This window comes from Enhydra lutris, unplaced genomic scaffold, assembly GCF_002288905.1.
Source record: "Enhydra lutris kenyoni isolate GAN:26980312 unplaced genomic scaffold, ASM228890v2 scaffoldscaffold12, whole genome shotgun sequence".
NCBI classification, from domain to species: Eukaryota; Metazoa; Chordata; class Mammalia; order Carnivora; family Mustelidae; genus Enhydra; species Enhydra lutris.
Genome location: NW_019154096.1, coordinates 17,657,772 through 17,677,561, shown reverse-complemented (window position 1 = coordinate 17,677,561; position 19,790 = coordinate 17,657,772).

Sequence of the window (19,790 nt, the reverse complement as noted above, 5' to 3'; positions counted from 1 at the left end):
AAGGAAAGTGGTCATTACAGAGCCCTAAAAATAAAGTTCATAGTTTCTACCTGGATTCCAGACTTACTCTGGTTCTCAGCTTTTTCATGTTTGATTCTTTTTAGTTTTTCCTTCAGTTCTGTAAACTATCTCATACCCTCACAATAAAATGTTTTGCTTATTATCCAGAATCAGTGTCTGTTACTTACAACTGAAAATCCCTAACTGTGGGCGCCTGGGTGGCTCAGTGGGTTAAAGCCTCTGCCTTCGGCTCAGGTCATGATCCCAGGGCCCTGGGATCGAGCCCCGCATTGGGCTTTCTGCTCACCAGGGAGCCTGCTTCCTCCTCTCTCTCTCTGCCTGCCTCTCTGCCTACTTGTGATCTCTGTCTGTCAAATAAAAAAAAAAAAAATCCCCAACTGATATAGGGAAAAAATATCAGTGGTGGAAGTTATTAGTAGAGGGTTAGGAAGTCTACTTTTTATCTGCCAGAACTCCTGGCAGATAAAAGATAAGGAAAATTTCCAAATCCTTCAGAGGTGGGGAAGAGGAAAGAAAGAAAGAAAGAGAGGGAGGGAGGGAAGATAATACAAAGAAAGAAAAGGAAAAGAAGAGAAAGAAATGAAGGGAGGAAGAGAAGGAAGGAGGGAGGAAGGAAGGGAGGGAAGGAAGGAAGGTAGGAAGGAAGGGAAGGAAGAAAAAAGGAAGAAAGAGAGAGAGCGAGAGAGAAAGAGAAAGAGAGAGAGAGAGAGAAGGGAAGACAGGCAGATTTCTCTCTCATGCCACAGGTATCTTCTCAGTTAGTGTGATGGGAACGCACATTCCTGAGGATGGCTGGGTTTTCAGGGAGGACCCCATCGACATCATTTAAACTTCTGCCACTGGCTAGCCTCTGCCTCTCCTTCCCTGGAGTAGCTGTTACACAGGAGGTGCAGGAGAAAAGGAACAGTTTGCTGCTGTTTCATACAGAGCCCAGCTGGAATCTGCCAGAAACTGTTCTGCATCCTGAGATGGTTTACCTGGTTGGCCCTCAGGGCAAAAATGTGGATGACAAAGAGCCAGGGATGTCAGATTTTGAGGCTGCTGCTCGCTGGGTTTCTTAGCTTCTAGCCGACAAGGCCAAGGTCTATCCCGAAGTGGAAACAATTAAAAGCGCTGGCTTTTTCATTGTATTGTAATTACTGCAACATCTCTGGTACAAATTATGACTCACTGTTCTAGGTGGTTAGCATCGGGACTTCCACCAAGCAAACCCTTTGTAGGTCGCAGAATGGTATCGCTGGGTGCCCTCAGAAGGCTCATGAGGAAGAGGCTTTGCTCAAGGCAGGAGTGGGGGGAGGGGTCTACTCTTCATAGATGAGTCATTTCACTGAAAATGCTTGGGCTCTGACACCCCCTGGAATATTATTTGTAGTTATAAGTCTTTATTGTTGTTTTCATTATTGTATATATTGCTATTATCAGAATTTATCTGCAAAATGATCATGGGAGTTTAGTCTATAGGGAAGTACCTTATGAATTTATGTGAATTCTTCTTAATTAAATTACATTTTTACCTTTTTTACCATTTCTTTGGTCAATGGAGATTTCCTTAGGCAGGTATATAGAATGTAGGGTCTAAGAGAAAGCAATCAATTATAAATTTTGTAGCAGTTCCAGGAGGGTCAGGATTTTATCTCTTCTGATAAGTACTGGTTCAAATACTCTGAGGTTTCCTCTAGCAGCAGTCACAAATTTTGCCAGTGACAAAATCCAGGCTTGAACTGGCTTCAGCACAATGGAGAATTTCCTCTCTCCGGCCATTGGAAACTCAGATGCTGATTTGGCTTTGACTTTATTTGAAGTTGAAGTTTCTCTCTTCTTGATCTAACCCTTTCCTTTGTCAGACTTATTCCCAGGTTCTGCCTCATACTGCCAGAAACTCCAGGTTTATCCCATCATCAGGCCAAATTCATCAGAGAAGAGCAAAGATTTTGACACAGAATTTCTTTTCAAATCCCTGAAATTCACTATATGGAACCAACTTTGGTCACACGCACACTCCTGGATGAATCTTTGTGACCAGAGAGGGCCACGATCTTGTTGGTTTAAGCATAAGGTGTGGGTGGAATCCCATAGGTTGGGGCTGAGAATCAGGGAAGATGGACTACCCTAAACAAACCCTACCTCCCCAAAAATAATCCCAATAAATCAGTGCCTTTGAAGGAGGAGAGGGGAAGAGTTGCTGGAGAAGAAAACTGCACCTGTCCATCACAGCTCTGTAGTATGGGCACCTATAAATGGAGTCTGAAGACCCCAAGGATGGCAAGGGGCATGGGACCTCTGTCCCGAAGGGATGTCCTCGTTTCCTTCAGTTAACTCCCCAAATTCCTAAGTTCTTCTCAACCCAGAAATTCATGGAGAGCAGCCACAGTCAGAACCCTCTTGGGGATGGCGACGTGGCTGGTGAGGGAAAATGAAGTAATGCATAATCAGAAGGTTTTCCCTGAAAGATAAGATCTTCCAACTACTTGCAAATCTCCCCAGAGCATCCAAAACAAAGTTTAAATATTTATTTTCTCTGAAGGGATTTTGAGAGAATTATGCAATCTAACGATTTAAATAGGCTCCTGAAAACAACTAACTTGACTCCTGTTGACCAAAGACCTCTTCCAAGCCAGACTCAGCTCTAGATGCTTGGTTAATTATTTCCCACAGCAGCCCTTTGGGGAAAATATCATCATCTCTTTTACGACCCAGATGAAGAAACTGGAGGTCAGAGAACTTCAGCAAGTTTCTGGGCCCAGCCAGGGTGTAAGCCCACCGTGTCTGACCTCTGAGCCCCAGGCATTGCCCAATCCTCTGTGAGATAAGACATGATCGAGGAAATCCATCTCCCTTCCCTACGAGAGCAACAGGGATGCATTTTTATACTTTTTGTAGTTAGGAAAGGGAGAATAGTTCTGAGCAATTCTGGAGCATCAGCTAGATTTGGGCCACTGGGAGTGGAGGGGAAAATGCTTTGTAGTAGACTCTTACTGGTGAGTTTTGAGTGGAGGAGAATATGATTTCCCAGGCCTCTTTATCAGATTCGGTTCCTGCCCCAGGTTGTGCACAGACAGCAATCAGTGCCCACAAGAGCACTGGAGGTCAGCACAAGCAGACCCCACATGGCTCTCCACCTGCCTAGCAGCTACTCCCAAGCACTAATGAAATGATGCATCAAAAAGCTGGCCTGACTCACTCCTGGAGTCTGTCCACACCAGCTTCTGCCACCCCCGCTCCACAGAGACCACACTTACTAAGATCACTGAAAATCCTCTTGCTCCTAAACCCACGCGGAAATTCTTCTCTGTGACTCTTTCTGGTCTCCGTGGTGCTTGATCCAATGGGCTGCTTCTATGCTTTATATCTTCTCCAGCAAAGCAATAGCATCACTGCTGGGCTGTCTTCTCTTCCAGGTCGTTTCTAAAACATTTCTTAGAACTGGCGGGAGATCCTAAGTATTCCATCCAGGGTTGGCAACCGTGTTAATGGCAGATCAAGACCCTGAGCAATTCCAGCTGTCTCCACTCAAGAGGTTCAAATCTCAGATCTTGAGAGTCTTGAAAATGACCTGACTTTTGCATAAAGGACATCCAACAAGAGCACTAGACACACAAATCGAGGCTCCTCTGCCCATGGCAAGCCTGCTATAGAAACACGTTCACAGCATATTTTGAACTTTGATGTACAGATTTTTATCATCAATTTAAGGCAAGTATAGTACGTTTTTCCTGAGTTAAATAGAATTTAATAAGGATGTAGTTAAACAGGCGCTGGAAGGCTGAAAATACACGAAAGGGAATACTAAAGTGTCACAGAAATCGTGGCTACAGAAAGTAGCTAAAGGAACAGAAGGAAGAAGTTGGGTGATTGAAAATCTAGAAGCTTGGAGAAGGGAATAGACACAGAGCTAAAGCCTAGGTCACTGTGGAGGGGCCATCTGGTACAGGGATATCTGAATGTGTTCTGGTTGTGCAGGAAACACTGGGGGAAACTGGGACCAATAGCTCCTGCTAAGATGAAGGCCATAGACTAGAAACAATATAAACAAGACACAAAGCAGGAATGAGCAAGTCCCTTCTCTCCGCCCCCTCGGCCCCCCACCCAGTCTCCTTGTTCTGCTCCCATGAGCACCTAAAAGGATCACTGGTCAAAGTGCAATAGTTCTGCTGAATCCTAGCCCTGGCATTACAAAACAGAGCATGGCAGGATGGATTGCAATGATGAGACAAGAGCTTAATAAACACACACCTCTGACCCACTCACTTTTACTACTATCTGAACTTTCTGCAAGGAGCATGATTTGCCCAGAATTTCTATTCCACAATCCTACCCAGTCATTATCCCTAATTACAAAAAATCCAAGGCTCTATTTCCTTCGTGAGATCCAGTTTAAAACATCAATTTCATGGTTTCTGTTTATTTCTCAAGGATTTTCCTTCCCTTCCTCTGGGACCTTCAGTTTACCTATGCACCTGCATTGCAGGGATGGCAGAAAGTTCTCTTACAGGGGAAGAAGGTACATGACTCGAAAGAAAATGGATCAGCTAGGATGAAGTCAAGTATTTCCCAGCAGAGCCCAGCCACTGATTTCTTGCTGGTCTGCTGTCAGGTGCTGGTGATGCCACCCGTCCTGACAGGTGACTCTCTTGGCCTGGATAGTATCTGGGGTGCTGCTTACATGTGGGGCCTGAGGGATGACACATTCTAGCCTGACAGTGTCAGGGCACCATTGCTTAGTGCTGCTTCGTTTCCCTCAACCTTGGAGAATGTCTCCAGGGATCCCACTGTGCTCCTCCTCCCAACATTGGAAGCTTGTGAGTTATGGCTATCTGGCCTATGCTACTCTGCCATCCCATAAAAATCAGGCATTTTACTCTTAAGCTCATTTGTTATCCTTCCCTGCTACCCTCTGTTACCACAAGGGGTGGACCATACAGGCTGGATTTTTTCCAGAATCAGCAAATGGGAGGATTGGCAGGGGATTGGAGGTTGTGGCTGGCATGGCTGGCAGCGATGGGTGTCCTCTGTTGCTCTAGCTCCCACTGGATTGATGTTTCATTGTCCTTGGCCCTGCCTCCAATTGACACCACCTCCATCCTTTGTCTTTCCATTCTAGAGCTAGTATTCATTCCTACTTTGCTAACTTCTGGGTGGTCTCATCATTCTGTTTGACTCTTGGCTCCTTTATCACCTGTATAACCAATTCCTTGCCCCAAATTCCTTCTGTGACAAAACTTAAGTGGCTTCTGTTTTTCTGTTTCCAGAGCCTAGGTGGGCTAACTCAATGAGAATCTTAGGAACCCCCTTCACACCTGCCTTGGCTCTATGAAAAGTGCAGAGATGATCTTTGCCCACTATCACTCAATATGTTGCCTTGCCAGGGCAGGCTGGCATATACTGCCAACCAGGAAGCTCCAGATGAGTAACTGGTTCCAGTCCCTGTACTTAGAAAACTGCCTAAGTTCAGTGGAGAAATGTCTAGAAATTGCAACTTCCCATCCCACTACAAGGTATGCTGGGGGGGAGGACAAAGTGCTGGAAGGTTCACAAATGTCCTCCACCAACTCTCTCTCTCTCCCTTCTCAGGTGCTCTTCTTTTTCAAAGGGAAGAGCTGCCAAACCAGTTCTGCCTTGTCCACACTTTGGTGGGGATTAGGTGAAATTGACTCTGGGACCTCTGACTTCAGTAATTTCTTGTTCCCTGGGGGAACACGAAGGGGGTCTCAAAGAATATTTCATGTCTTATTCATATAGGTCCCTGTATAAGATTTGTCTACAGCCTAAAGTTTTAAAGATATTCTCAGAAAACTGTAGGATCTGGGGTAAATCCAATGACACCATTGTGTTGGATCAAATTAAATGAATATCAAAGGAAATCCTGTAGGGACAGAAGACATATCAAAAGAGAAACTTGCATTCTTGCAGGAATATGGGCCTACAGAGAGAAAAGGAGAAAGATCTCTCCCTAAATAATACTATATTCCTGGATATTCCTAATACCATCCGATAGACGTTACCTCTTTCCCAGTGACATACACCTCCATCATGTTAACATATGCTTCCCTGAGAAAAAGGGGGCTCCATGGAGAGTCATTCATTTTTCTTTTCATTTCTGGCCCCTTCACCCTGTAATCTCTAAAATATACCTTGAAAAACAGGGTGGCTCCATGGAACCTTCTAATGGAAATGATTCAAAGTAAAACAAAACAAAAGCCCCATTAAACTAAAACTAACAAAGCCCATTAGTTCTAATTCTATATGTTATGCTCGACACAATGCATTAAAACTGTGACATGCACACTTATCAAGTCTAGAACTTGCTATAGCCCCCTTAGTTTTATTTTTATTGTCTGGGATTCTCCAAAGATTCAATGTCACTTTTTCTCTTTGGGATCATTAATTTTCAGGGTTAGATAGAGATCAATAGTCATAGTTTGAAATTGGCATCTTTGGAGGAGAAATATGTTGTGCCACTGTACGTAGATTGGATGGTGTCCCAGTTAAGAAAATGGTGTGCTCCTTCATGGTTGTGTTCATCAACAGTACCCTGAGTGTTATTTTATTCTCTTGTGAAGATTCTGACAGACTCTTGTGGTATCTTATCTATCACTGAGTTTTCTTTCCTCTTTTTTTATATTGGGTCTCTGGAGTGGAACTTTATTTAAAAGGCCCTGACATGAGAAAGAATGGCCATGGCCAGGCCATTCTCCTTTAGCACCAAGGAAAGTGGCCAGATGGTCAAATACCCAAGTCAGGAACTGTCTAGTGCCTGTGCAGCCAGGGTGTGGCTTTCAAAATAATTAGCTTCATTTGGGGGACTATATGACAATGGATATTTTGATCTTACAAAACCTTGGGCAAAGTAGGCAGTCACATCCCTGATGCCTGGCTCAGAAGGAGGCAGCCCTCAGAGTCTCCCATCTGGGAGGGAGAAATTCATTTATTTATTTATTTCAATAATTATTTGTTAAGCACCAATAATGTGTCAGTTGCTATAAATACAGCAATAAACAAAATTGATAAAAATCCCTGCCCTCAGGGCGCCTGGGTGGCTCAGTGGGTTGAGCCACTGCCTTCGGCTCAGGTCATGATCTCAGGGTCCTGGGATTGAGTCCCGCATCGGGCTCTCTGCTCAGCGGGGAGCCTGCTTCCCTCTCTCTCTCTCTCTGTCTACTTGTGATCTCTCTCTGTCAAATAAACAAATAAAATCTTTAAAAAAAAAATCCCTGCCCTCATAAAATTATATTTATGTGTATATGCATAAATCAACAATAAAAAAATTAACCAGGGCATTCTCTATTTATCTATCATCTACCTATCTATCTATCTTTTATTTTTTTAAAGATTTTATTCATTTATTTGACAGAGACAGAGAGATCACAAATAGGCAGAGAGGCAGGCAGAGAGAGAGAATGGGGGAAGCAGGCTCCCCGCTGAGCAGAGAGCCTCATGCGGGCCTCAAGCCCAGGACCCTGAGATCATGACCTGAGCCAAAGGCAGAGGCTTAACCTACTGAGCCACCCAGGTGCCCCTCTATCTATCTTTTAGATGGTAAAAATATTACGAAAATAAATATACTGGGAAAAGTTGAGCCTAGGTATGTATATGGGAGGAGAGTTGTCATTTTAAATGGAGTGGCCAGGGAAGGCATCACTGGCAAGGTGACATTTGATCAGACACCTGAAGGAGGGACAGGATATTTGGGGAACAGCAAATGCCAAGTATCTGGGGCAGAAGCATACCTGATGGACCAACAAGATGGTCAGAGTGGCTTAAGCCAAATGGTTGGAGGCAAATGGTAGAAAATGAGTTCAGCGAGGTAGCAAGGACCGGACCCTCTTACTCAGGGTCTGCTAGATATTGTTATTTAGTGTAATAAAGAAGCTCAGATATTAATATATCACATATTTGGATTTATTTCATTTTTATTCACTGTATTTCAGTATAGCTGGTTTCTTTTTAACCCCATGTTTTTTATTTTATGCACTTAAAAATGGTATTTTGAGAAGGAATCTATGGACTTCAATTGTCTGCCAGAGATTCACGTTTACAAAGAAGGTTCAGAATTCCTGATGCAGGACCTTTAAGCTACTACGTGATTTCAGCTTTTACCCTGACAGAGATAATGAATGATCTCTCTGGCTGCCATGTTGAGTATAGACCAAAGATGGACCAGGTTGGGAGCAGGGGACAAGATAATTCAGGCAAGATGTGATGGCAGCTTGAACCAGAGTAGTAGCAGTGGAGGTAGTGGGAAAAAGAAATTTTAAAGGTAAAACTAACAGGATTTGCTGATTAGTTATGAGCATGTGGGGGAAGGAATCAAAGGTGACCATGAAATTTTTGTTTGAGCAACCAGAGGATGAAGTTGATTTCATCTGAAGTAGGCAAGTATCCAGGGGAAGGTTCGGAAAACCAGATTTAGTTTTTGGATATCTTAATGTTTGAAATGCCTGATGCATATTCAAGTGGAAATGTCCTACAGGCAGCTAGAGGTAGAAATCTGGAAGTGGGGGGGGGAGCAGTCCAGACTGGAAATGCAAAATTGGGAATCATCAGTCTATATCTGCAGTTAAAGCTGTGTGACCAGATGAGACTCTTATCCTAGAAAGTGGTACACATGGAAAAGAGATGAGCTTTGATGGCTGTTACCTGGAGTGACCTAGTGTTTAGGATTTGCAAGGAAGAGTAGGAATCAATCAGGGAGAACAGCCAGTGATTTAGGAGGAAAGTGGGAGGGTTTGATGTCCCTGAACCCAAGGAAAGAAAATGTCAAAGAGGAATGATTACCTGTTACATGCAGTTGATAGGTTAAGTAAGATGAGGCCTGAGTTGACTGTGGATTTAGTAACTTTGAACTCACTGGTGACTCAGAAGAGAGTTTATTTAGCCAAGTGACTAGAACAAAAGTCCTATTGGCATGGGTTGAAGAAAGAATAAGGAGAGGGAAATTGCAAACAATGGGAAGAGAAAACGCTTTTCAGGTATTTCCCTCAAAGGGAAACAGAATATTTAGGTGATAGGTGGAGGGGGATATGAGGATCAAACATTTTTTTTTGTTGTTGAGATAGGGGAAATTTAAGCATATTTGATCACTGATAAGAATGATTTTTTAAAAGTCACTTTTAGTGACTTAGATTACTGAGGTAAAATGGAGGCCATCATCGAAGCAATGTCTTTGGGTAGCTTAGACTGGTAACCATAGAGGGAGAGCAGAGGGGTTGACCTTAAACAGGACCTGAAGAGTTCTTCCATAATAACAGGTGGGAAGGTGGAGAATAAGAGCAGACTATTATAGGGAGAAGTGGTTTTGAAACATGTGGAGTATCTCTTCTGATTTTTACCATTTTCTTAAGAGAAATAAGAAGTATGGTAATCATTTATAAATGAAAATGGATAGAATAGGATTTGAAAAGAGAGAAAAAATGCTACATGGTTGTCTAGCATTGTGGAAGAGTGAATGGGACAGCAAAATGCAATAGGATTGCCAAGCAGCATCCAGGGCTCTCTTGGTATTAATGGTCAAGCATTTAAAATGAATCTATTCAAAGTGTTATAGTTTTCTTCAGTTATATCCAACTATTTGGGTATAGACCTGAAGTAGGTAGGGAGATAGATCCAATCAAGATTGGGTTTTGTCATATAAGTAAGTTGAAGGGAGGACAGAGCAAGAGAACTGAAGGTAGATCCAAGGAATAACTGATTAACTATGGAATTTAAGTAAAGGAATGACTGCGTGAAGGTGGTGTGGACAGTGAAAAGATAAAACCCAATGGATTGTAGGTTCTAGTGAGTGGAACAATTTTTAGAGTCAAGGCACTGGAGGGAGAGAGCTAGAAAAATAGGAGGTGGGGGACAGGAAGTAGGTTAGTTAAAATAGAGATTATGGAAGTGTTGTGGCTATTGGTAAGGACTAGGTTAAAGTATGGACTTGAGAAAGAGGATCTGAGTTAGGGTGGAGGGTAAGATTATCAGAGGGAAGGAGGTCAAGGAACCAAGAGTCTAGCGTCTTAGAAGGATCATCTACTTAGATATTGAAATCACCAAGAATTAGGTCAGGAGTAATGTTGACAATGATAGTAATTAAGCCTGAAGGTCAACATTTATGAAATAGGAGGGGTGGTAACCATGGGTTTTTAGATCTCTGCCAACAAGTAGAAGGGTATGAGGCATTGTCTAAGAGTATATGGTTTCAAGCTGGGGTCTGGGATAGTAATCTTCTGTTTGCTGGGATCAAGGCAAAAATACAAATTCTCCTCAACCCTGTCTCTGGGAGTTCTCCTCATCGAGTAGGTAGATGGGGAAGCATATAATTATCCTTGCCTTTTTTATCAGGCAGATTTTACATTTTTGTCTTCATTTTGGTAGTTTATGTATGTTTTTCATCATTCACTCGGGTGATAGACACTCTTTGTGAGTGATAGTGAGGGCTGACCTAACTTTTCTGCATAACTCCCTTTTACCTAGTCACCTTCTAGCTAGTGGAAGCTATGTGACAGCATTCTGGCCAATGAAAACCAAGCAGAAGTAATTGAGTGAGGTTTCTGAGAAAGTTTTTCCTTTACTGAGAAAAAGAGACAGACTCAGTAATCATTTCCCTTTTACTCTTTGCCCTTCCTTCTTCTTTTCCTTTCAGCCCCAAGGTGCAGGAATCATGTTGTAACCATGAGTAACAAGTGGCAGAACAGAAAGATAGTAAGGGTCTGGGTTCCTGATTCCATTGTGGAGCCACTGTCTCAGCCCTAACTTGTACTTCTGGGGTTCTTGTCATATGAGACAAATAAATCCTTCTTCCTTAAAGTCAGCACGTTAGTTTGTTTTTTTTATCTGCAACTTATTTCTTCCCTAACTGGTAAAGCTACTTTCTAATGAAGATAGAAATTCTAGTCAGTTAGATCGAAGAGGGAATTTCGTAAACTTATTTGTGAGTAACCTTCTTTTGATAACATCTGTCAACCAAAAATGTTTGCTGACTCTACCTCTTCTTCACGTTACTGCCTTATTCTCATTCCTCACTTCATTGTTGGATTTATTGTATGGGTAGCCCACCCATGTTTCTTCCACTCCTTTGTGGTCCACTATGTATCAGGCCTCTAGAGCTGATCTCTAGATAACTTCCACGAAAACTATTATGACTAACATTACTGATGACCCTTGTGGCATCTTTTTGATCCTTATTCGCCCCCCCCCCAAAACTTTGTTGGCTCAATTGGCTATTTCCTCCCCGTCTTCCTCCATGGGCTTCTGCAATACCACTCTTCCCTTGTAGACATTCTCAACGTCTGAATTATTTTCTTGAGGCTTTTCTTAGCTCTGTGTCATCTGCCTAACTCTCACTGTTTCTTCTCTAGTATACTCTCCTTGGACATCTCCCCCTGTTTTCCCCCCACCCCCATCTTCTTTTCTTTTATGCTTTGGGTTTTCCCAGGATGCTTTCATACACTACCAGGTCTCTAGCTGCTTTCAAGAGGTCAGCATTTTATAAGTTTATTCTTTTATTCCAGACCTCACTAGAGTTTTAGATGCCTCTTTTTAACTGCCTCCAGAATATCTTACTTCAAATATCACTTTATCAAAACTGGATTTAATCATGTTTTCCAGAAATCCTACCTATTCTTTCTCATTTTGTTTCTTCCATCATCACCATTCATCCAAGTGCCTAAGCAAGGAACTTTGAAGACAACTTCAACTCTAGTTTCTTTTCCTCCCCATTTTTCATGTCCAATTGGTGAATAGCTTTATTAGTTTGTGCCTTGGAAATATTTCTCAAGCATCTTTTCTTTTCTCCATCCTCATCACCTCTGCCTCTGTTTAGGAACTACCTTACCTTTATACCTTCCCTTGGCTCACTTCCAGTAGAGAAAGGTTTTCTTTTATATTTCCTCCATTCTTATGAAGAGCCTCACTCAACCTTTAGAAAAGATATCAGTCCTTTCTCCAACTTGCTCATCTACTAAGACAAAAAGACATGTGATTAATGGCAGTCTGGAATAACTTGGGACTCTTGTTACTTGGAGCACTTTCCAGCCTTGGGCCATCCAGTTTTTATTAAGAGTTCAGCCCAGCAAAGCAATATGAAGGGAGGATAGCTTGAACATGAAATCTAACCACGTATCAAACCAGATCTGCCGAGCTAGCCTGAAAGAGATGAGTAGGGGTGTTACTCATGATTTCACAGAGACCTCCTTTCACTCAGGAGATGTTCCTGTCTCATGTCAATCCTGAGTAAAGCGAGTTGTACTTCTCTTAGGCAATCAATAACAAATATTTATTTTTAACTCTCGATTTGTGGCTTTACCCCACAAGGAGCCTTTTGGTCCTTGTTTTTCATTGGCTCCACATTTATTTTATGCCTTTTATATTTATAGATCTTTGGATGTCAACTTTAGTTTTCTCTGGAACAAGGCGAAAACAAATATATAACTAGCCCAAGTTCTCATTATGTCTTTCCTCAGCTATTGTAATATTGGCCTTCTTTGTCTACCTCAGATCTCTCTTTCTATATATCATTTACTTATTATTTTTTTTAGAGATGTGGGGAAGAGAGGCAGAGGGAGAAGGAGAGAGAGAATCTCTCTTTTTTTTTTCAGTTTTACGTAAACTCAAGTTATCTAACATACAGTGTAGTATTAATTTCGGGCTAGAATTTAGTGTTTCATTATTTGCATATAACACCCAGTGCTCATTGCATCATGTGCCCTCCTGCTTAATGCCCATCACCCAGTTACCCCATCCCCCCACCCACCTCCCCTCTTTCACAGTTTGCTCTCTGTAGTTAAGAGTCTCTTATGGTTTGTCCCCCTCTCTGTTTTTATCTTATTTTATTTTTCCTTCCTTTCCCCTATGTTCATCAGTTTTGTTGCCTAAATTCCACATGAGTGAAATCATTTTCTTTCTCTGACTGACTTTTCTCACTTAGCATAATACTTCTAATTCCAACCACGTCATTGCAAATGGCAAGATTTCATTCTTTTTGATGGCTGAGTAATATCCCTGTGTGTGTGTGTGTGTGTGTGTGTGTGTGTGTGTGTGTGTGTGTACCACAATCTTCTTTATCCATCTCTAACTACATCAATGGACATCTAGGCTCAGATCACTATGATTGTATCATTTGGATAATATCTAGTAGTGCAATTACTGAGTCATAGGGTAGTTCTATTTTTAACTTTTTGAGAAACTCCATACTGTTTTCTGGAGTGGCTACACCACCTTGTATTCCTACCAACAGTGTAAGGAAGTTCCTCTTGAGAGAGAGAGAATCTTAAGCAGGCTCCCTGCCCAGCATGGAGCCCAATACAGGGCTCAATTTTGTGACGCTGAGATAATGACCTGAGCCGAAATCAAGAGTCACTTAATCAAATGAGCCCCTATCCTTTACTTATTAATCACATTATTCTTCTCCTTAAAGGCATTTAATAGTTCCCTTCCTTGCTTCCTTGAGAGATATATATATATATATATGAAACAAAGGGAGATATATATATATATCTTCACAATCCCTTCACAATCCTGCAGTTATCTTTTCCTAACCATAGCCCCTTTGGCTCCTCCATGCTCTTTTATCCAACCATGCCAAGCTACTCACTTGGAAATGTGTGTTTCATGCTTCTAAACTTCATTTTGTTCAACATGGCAATATAGTTGTTTAGGTATATATGCTGTGCCTGCTCCTCATTCTATGCTCATGACTCCTATTCATTCTTCAAAACCCAAAGAAAAAGTTGCTTTCTCTGTGGTGCCTTTCTTGATTCCTTCTTAAAAGTTTTTCTTTCCTGCAGGTACTTGTATAATACTTTCCGGTTCTTTCACTAATAGTAGTTATCACACTGTATTTTGTTTATTTGTTCCTTTGTATATTACCGAACCATTTGTTTCCATTCATCTTTGTAGTTTCCTTGGCATAGTGTAGTACTTAAAAAGTTTGTTTTGATTGAGCAAGTGACACTAGAGTGTTTTTTGGTGGATGTCTGTGGCTGACATTTCACCACCTCATGTGATACTGTGACCACATGACTTTTTGTATTTGTGAGGTTTGTTCAGTTACAATAGTAAGTCACTTTTTTAAGAAAAGTTTTGATTCCAATAATAGATTTATTGAGTCATAATAGTCATCTCTGGGCTAAAATAGCTAGAAGACAGTATACTGACAGCTCCTAGTATCTTTCGGGTCCTACCATTCTATCTTTAAAAAAATCATTCCATCCGTCTACAACAGAATCTCACTGACTAGGAGGTTAATGAGAAATAAGCCAGGGTAAGAAGTTTTGAATTAAAATTGGAAGCAAGGGCTATTATTAGGGATGCTGTGTTTATAGTAGATAGCTACAGAAGAATCATTATGAACTGAGAGATTTTTGAAAAACAGATTTTGGTGTTTTTACTAGCTAATCCTCAGAAATATATCTTAGCATCTCCTTGCCAGCAATGTACTCGTCATTTTACGTGTCTGTAGCTTATTCCCTCAACTAGATCGAAGGAAATGTAAGATTAGGGATCACACGTTCACTACGACTGGCCATGAGCTGAGCGTACTGATGGCAAAATACCACCTGCCGTAACACTTCCAAACATAAGTACCATGTAGGAGAGATTCTTACTGTACCATGGGATTGCAGTCTGGTTTAAACTGCTCTGAAAGTGGAATGTCCCACTTCTTCCTCCTGCTACAAGGTCCAGTGAGTTTTGTTTTGTTTTCTCCATATTTGACTCTGTGGGAAGTCATCTGATCTTAGGCCCTAGCCAGGGACTAACGTACACACGAGCTGTAGAAGGTTCTGGTCCAAAATGCAATGGAAGAAAACCCCACAACCAACGGATAGACTTTTGCCAAAGCAGAAAATACATCCAAGAAATGAAACACTCCCAAAATAGGCTCACAGTAAGGATTTCTCTGATCCTGAGCCAAAGTAGTTACAGCATTCATACAAAAGGATCTTCCGGAGACAAAAACCAGGAAATATTAAACATAAATTTTGAGGAGTGCTTGGGTGACTCTGTTGGTTAAGTGTGTTCCTTTGGCTCAGGTCATGATCCCAGAATCCTGAGATCGAGTCCCCCGTCCAGCTCCCTACTCAGTAGGGAGTCTGCTTCTCCCTCTCCCCTTCTCCTCTTCCTTCCCCCTGGGCTCTGTCTATTGCTTTATTGCTTTCTCAAATAAATAAATAAAATCTTTAAAAAACCCATAAATTTTCTGTTAAGAACACTTAAAAGTGTTGCACTTTTAAGGGAAAGACCTAACCTAGAAAGTGAGGATGTGTTTTAGGAGAACTTGTCCTGGAAACCTTTCACTGCTCTTGAGTTCTGGCATTGAAATGCACAAAGGGGTTCTTCAACACACTGTCTATACCTATGACATCAGGAAAAATGGAGAAAAAAACCAGAAGTACACAAAATCAATCTGCCAGTGCAGCAAGAAAACAGATTAAACCAAAACAATAGAGTTGGCTTCCATGTGTGTTAAAAACAAAAGAAAAAAAACCCCATAAACCCCAACTTTAATGTTATTATGCCAGTTTGAATCCCAAAAGAATCAAATGGTAGTTGAGAGTGGTTCTAGTTATGAAAAGATGACTATTTAGCAAATATATTTTCTTCCTTGGTATTAGAGTATAGACATTCATGGGAGCCAGCCTGTTTATAGTCTCTGATTTGTATTTTTTCTTCCCTTCCTCTTCCTCCTCCTTCTTCTCCTTCTCCTTCTTCTTTTAGCATTAGTAGAGTAGGGGTGGGCAGGGTGAAAATAGTCTCACATTAATTTTAGATAATTTACATAACATTCTTAGAACATGATCTCTCTTTGACTTTCATAAAATGAGCAACTGAACCAGGGAGAACAAGATACAGATGAAGCATCTTTGTGGGGATCAATCAGTCTTTGGTGGTATAATATATCTCCAAGGCTAACTTGAAAAAGTAACTTGGAAGGTCCTTATTGTATATGTCAAGTGACTGCTTTTCTATTTAATAACCTTAGACAAGACTAAATGTTAGGGAAGAAGCTTCCGATGTTTCTCTGTAGTGTGTTTGTTGTGTACGGAGTATGTGGGATAGAACTCAAAGTGATTGAAAGATTCCGTCACTATGAGTAGCCACGGTTCCTAATAAATGGTAAGGGACAGGACTGGGATTTGCAATTCCCCTGCATGTTGTAGGTTTGTAGAAGGAGAGTGGGAAAAGGAATCCAATGGATTGATTATATATTTGGAAGTCCTCTGATCTTTGATCTTTTTTTCTGTGTTTTTGAATGAAGTGCAGCCATTATTTTATCTCTTACAATAAACATAGTGGTGTATGTGCTGCCCATATTCAGAAGTAAGTCCATCTTCTTTGCTTAAAGTACCAAGAATCTTATAGAAAAGCTAAATAATCTGAAGTTGAGTTTTCAAATGAAACCACATTTGTGTTTTCAAGTAATGCAATTATTCTACCATTTTAAAACAAAACTTAACCAAATGCCTCAAATGACTTGGAATACCTCCTGCTCTTCTTAAAGGTTTTATCTTTTTTAGCCAGCTAGCACAGAACAATACTGAAGTTCACAAAATTCACCCAGACATTTGAAATGCCTTCATAGTGTCCAAGAAAATCCATGGATCGAGGACACTAGTAGTTGTGTACCAAACACCAGCAAGCCAAGAGTTACTGCTAGGTAACATTACACAGTGAGAATCTGGCCATTCTCATGTCTATCTACATATATAGATCAACTTTTCTCTAACTCAAATCCCTTAATGCCAATCCAGTTCTAATTTTATTAAAATTTTGTCAAAGCTGTTCCTGGACTGGAAACTTGCCTGCTGAGTTTTAGCCCTGGGCATATTTTAATGGCCAAGCTCTACAGGCATCAAAGGGAGGAGGAGTTAGTATGCAGGTGCTGTCTCTTCCTGAACGTGACAGCCTGCTCTCATACGGAAACTCCACAGAAGTGTCGCAGGTGAGCAGACTGGAACATCTCTGACAGGCAGTCTGGAGTTTAATCACGCCTCTCCCTTCCATAGTGCCACATCAGCACGGGCATTTCATGCCCTTGAAGTTTTAAATGCTCCAACTGATCAAAGCATTTGGAAGTCAGAGCTTATTGTACCTACACCCATTTCTTCATCACCTGTTGTGCTTTTCGTGGATTAATTTACTTCTTAACTTGGATTAGCTATGGTTATTCACTAATCATTTATTTTCTCATTTCTCTTATCCCTGAACGAGACCTATGAAGACAAAGGAAAGGGGATTGAGATGCCTGAATTGCCTCAATGAATTCCAAATTTGAGTCTCGCTAAAAGTTTTTATTTATTTAATTTTTAAAAAGATTTTATTTATTTATTTATTTATTTATTTATTTATGGAGAGAGAGTGCAAGTGGGGGGAGGGACAGAGGGAGAAGGAGAGAGTGAGAATTCCCAGCAGACTCTGCACTGAGCGTGAGCCCCTGAGGCGGGGCTCCATCCCACCACCCTGAGATATTGACCCAAGCCAAAATCAAGAATCAGTCGCTCAACTGACTGAGCTCCATTTTGCTAAAAATTTTTGATGAGAAAATAATGCAGACAGGCCATGGTCCAAGTTTAACCTTTCCATTGTCCTTACTTTGCAAGGGGCATACTTTTTAATTAAGCCAGGTTAAAGACAGAGAAGCAGAGGACACGATTACTGTATTAAATTTTCTGGTAGTGGATGCTAAGGGATGCAACTGGACCACTTATGCTAATGGGCACTTCCTTACTGATGGGGCGGTTCAGAAATAAGTAATTCCCAACCAGAAAGAAGTTGACGAAAATCTACACGTCGGTATCTGGTTCAGGAATAGCCATGTAAAGCACAGCTTCAACGTTGATTGACAGCTTTGTTCTGCTTAACCTCCCTAAGTCCCAGAAAACCAAAGAAAGGAGAGTCAGCAGAAGTTGAGGCCACCCAGCTTCTGTGTGGCAATTTTTGGCCTCTCTTGTATGTGTGTGTCGGGGAAGGAGGAAGGGCAGAAAAAGAGGCTGCAAGAAACATATCCCCAAAGGGGTCATGACTCAGGCAACAGGTTAATCTACTTGGAGAAAGGTCAAACAGTATAAAACCCATCACAGTCACATCAGTCTCCTTCCCCTCCAACCACTCACACTAACCAGCACTAGCTTCTTATATTCTGAGCCATCTGCAAAAGAAAAATGACAATATAAGGCTGGGATTAATTTTCCCTTCCTCTATGGCATTGACTCCTGTATCTTCACTGCCTTTGTCTTCAGCACGGGTAGGCCCAATGGCTCATCGGCAGGAGTCTTATTACTTGGTACAATGTGTCTTGAATAAACAGCCAGCTGCTATCATCAATCAGAATTTCCGAGGGTGGGACCTGTACAGCTGTTGTTGTTTTGTTTGTTTGTTCTTTTAAAGTTTTCTTTATTTATTTGAGAGAGAAAACACAAGTAAGGGGAGTAGCAGAGGGGGAGAGAGAAACAGAATTCCTGCTGAGCAGGGAGCCTGGTATGGGGGCTCCACCCCAGAACCCTGAGATCATGACCTGAGGCAAAAGCAGATGTTTAACTGACAGCCATGCAGATGCCCCAACAGCTGCTATTAATAGTACCTCAGGTGATTCTAACTTAGAGTAAAGGATAAGAAACAAAGAACCACAGCATTACACAATTCTATACACCCTGTGGATGCTGAATGAATGCAAAGTTGCTGAATAAAAGCAAAGCTAGCACTGTCTTCCTCCATGAGTTCAGAAAGCTGTCTCTCCAGACATTTGCTTGGGATTGGTCATATCTAGGTCTTGGTTTAGGCAATAACATTCTCACAGTTTAATATGCATGAGAATGGCCTGGGACCTTGTTAAAATAAAGAGTCTGGTTCAGTAGGTCTAGGGTGAGGCTGAGTTTCTGTGTGTCCTACAAGCATCCAGATGATACTGGAGCTGCTAGCCTGTAGACACACTTTGAGTAGCAAGACTAAAAAGGCTCTTTTCCTCCCTCCTGTAGCAATTTCTCATGTTTCCTTCAGGGTGGACAAAAGCCCATCTGGACAGAGAGGTCTGCTTCCCCATCTGGGTGTCCCTCCCTTTCTGCCACCCAAGTGGGTCCCTTCTCTTCTCATCAAAATCTTGTCTCTGAAGAGTATAAACATATCAGTGTGTTTTATCAGGACAATGATTGTAGCTTTGCACAGTTCTGCTCCCTCCTGCTCTTCTCCCCACCCCCAACCCCACCTTCTTGACTAGGTTATAAAAACTTAAGCTAAGGTTTTCCTGAAAATATTTCAGGCACCATGAGGCTGCCTGTGAGATAGATTTTGGAGGTTGGGAGAGGACAGGAGGGCCAACACCTTGATAAAGCCTCTAAGTTCACATCTTGGAGCAAGAGTAGATGACATCTGTTCCTCTAACAGCTGCTTTGTGTACTAACATCTTATCTTTCTCGTAACAAAATTGCGACCAAAGTGAAGATTGTTTCCCCTTGGCACTTCCTATCATGACAGCTAATATTTAGAGAGTATTCTTCACAAAACATTATTATTATAGAAAATTTGAACATACCCTAAAAGTAGAGCACTATTTGCCCATCGCTCCACCCTGGCAAACATCAGCCCGTGGCTGGTCCTGTGTCATTCTGCCTCTGCATACTTCCTCTGAATCTTAAATACCACATCAGTTACAGAATGCTGTTGATAAGCCAGGCATCCTTCAAGTGATTTACACACATTAGCTCATTTAATCCTCACCACACCCCTATTAGGGATAATCCTAGGATCAAGCTTCCTGGCTTTGTTGCCCATCAGGGTTGGTGATAGTTAGGTTGCTT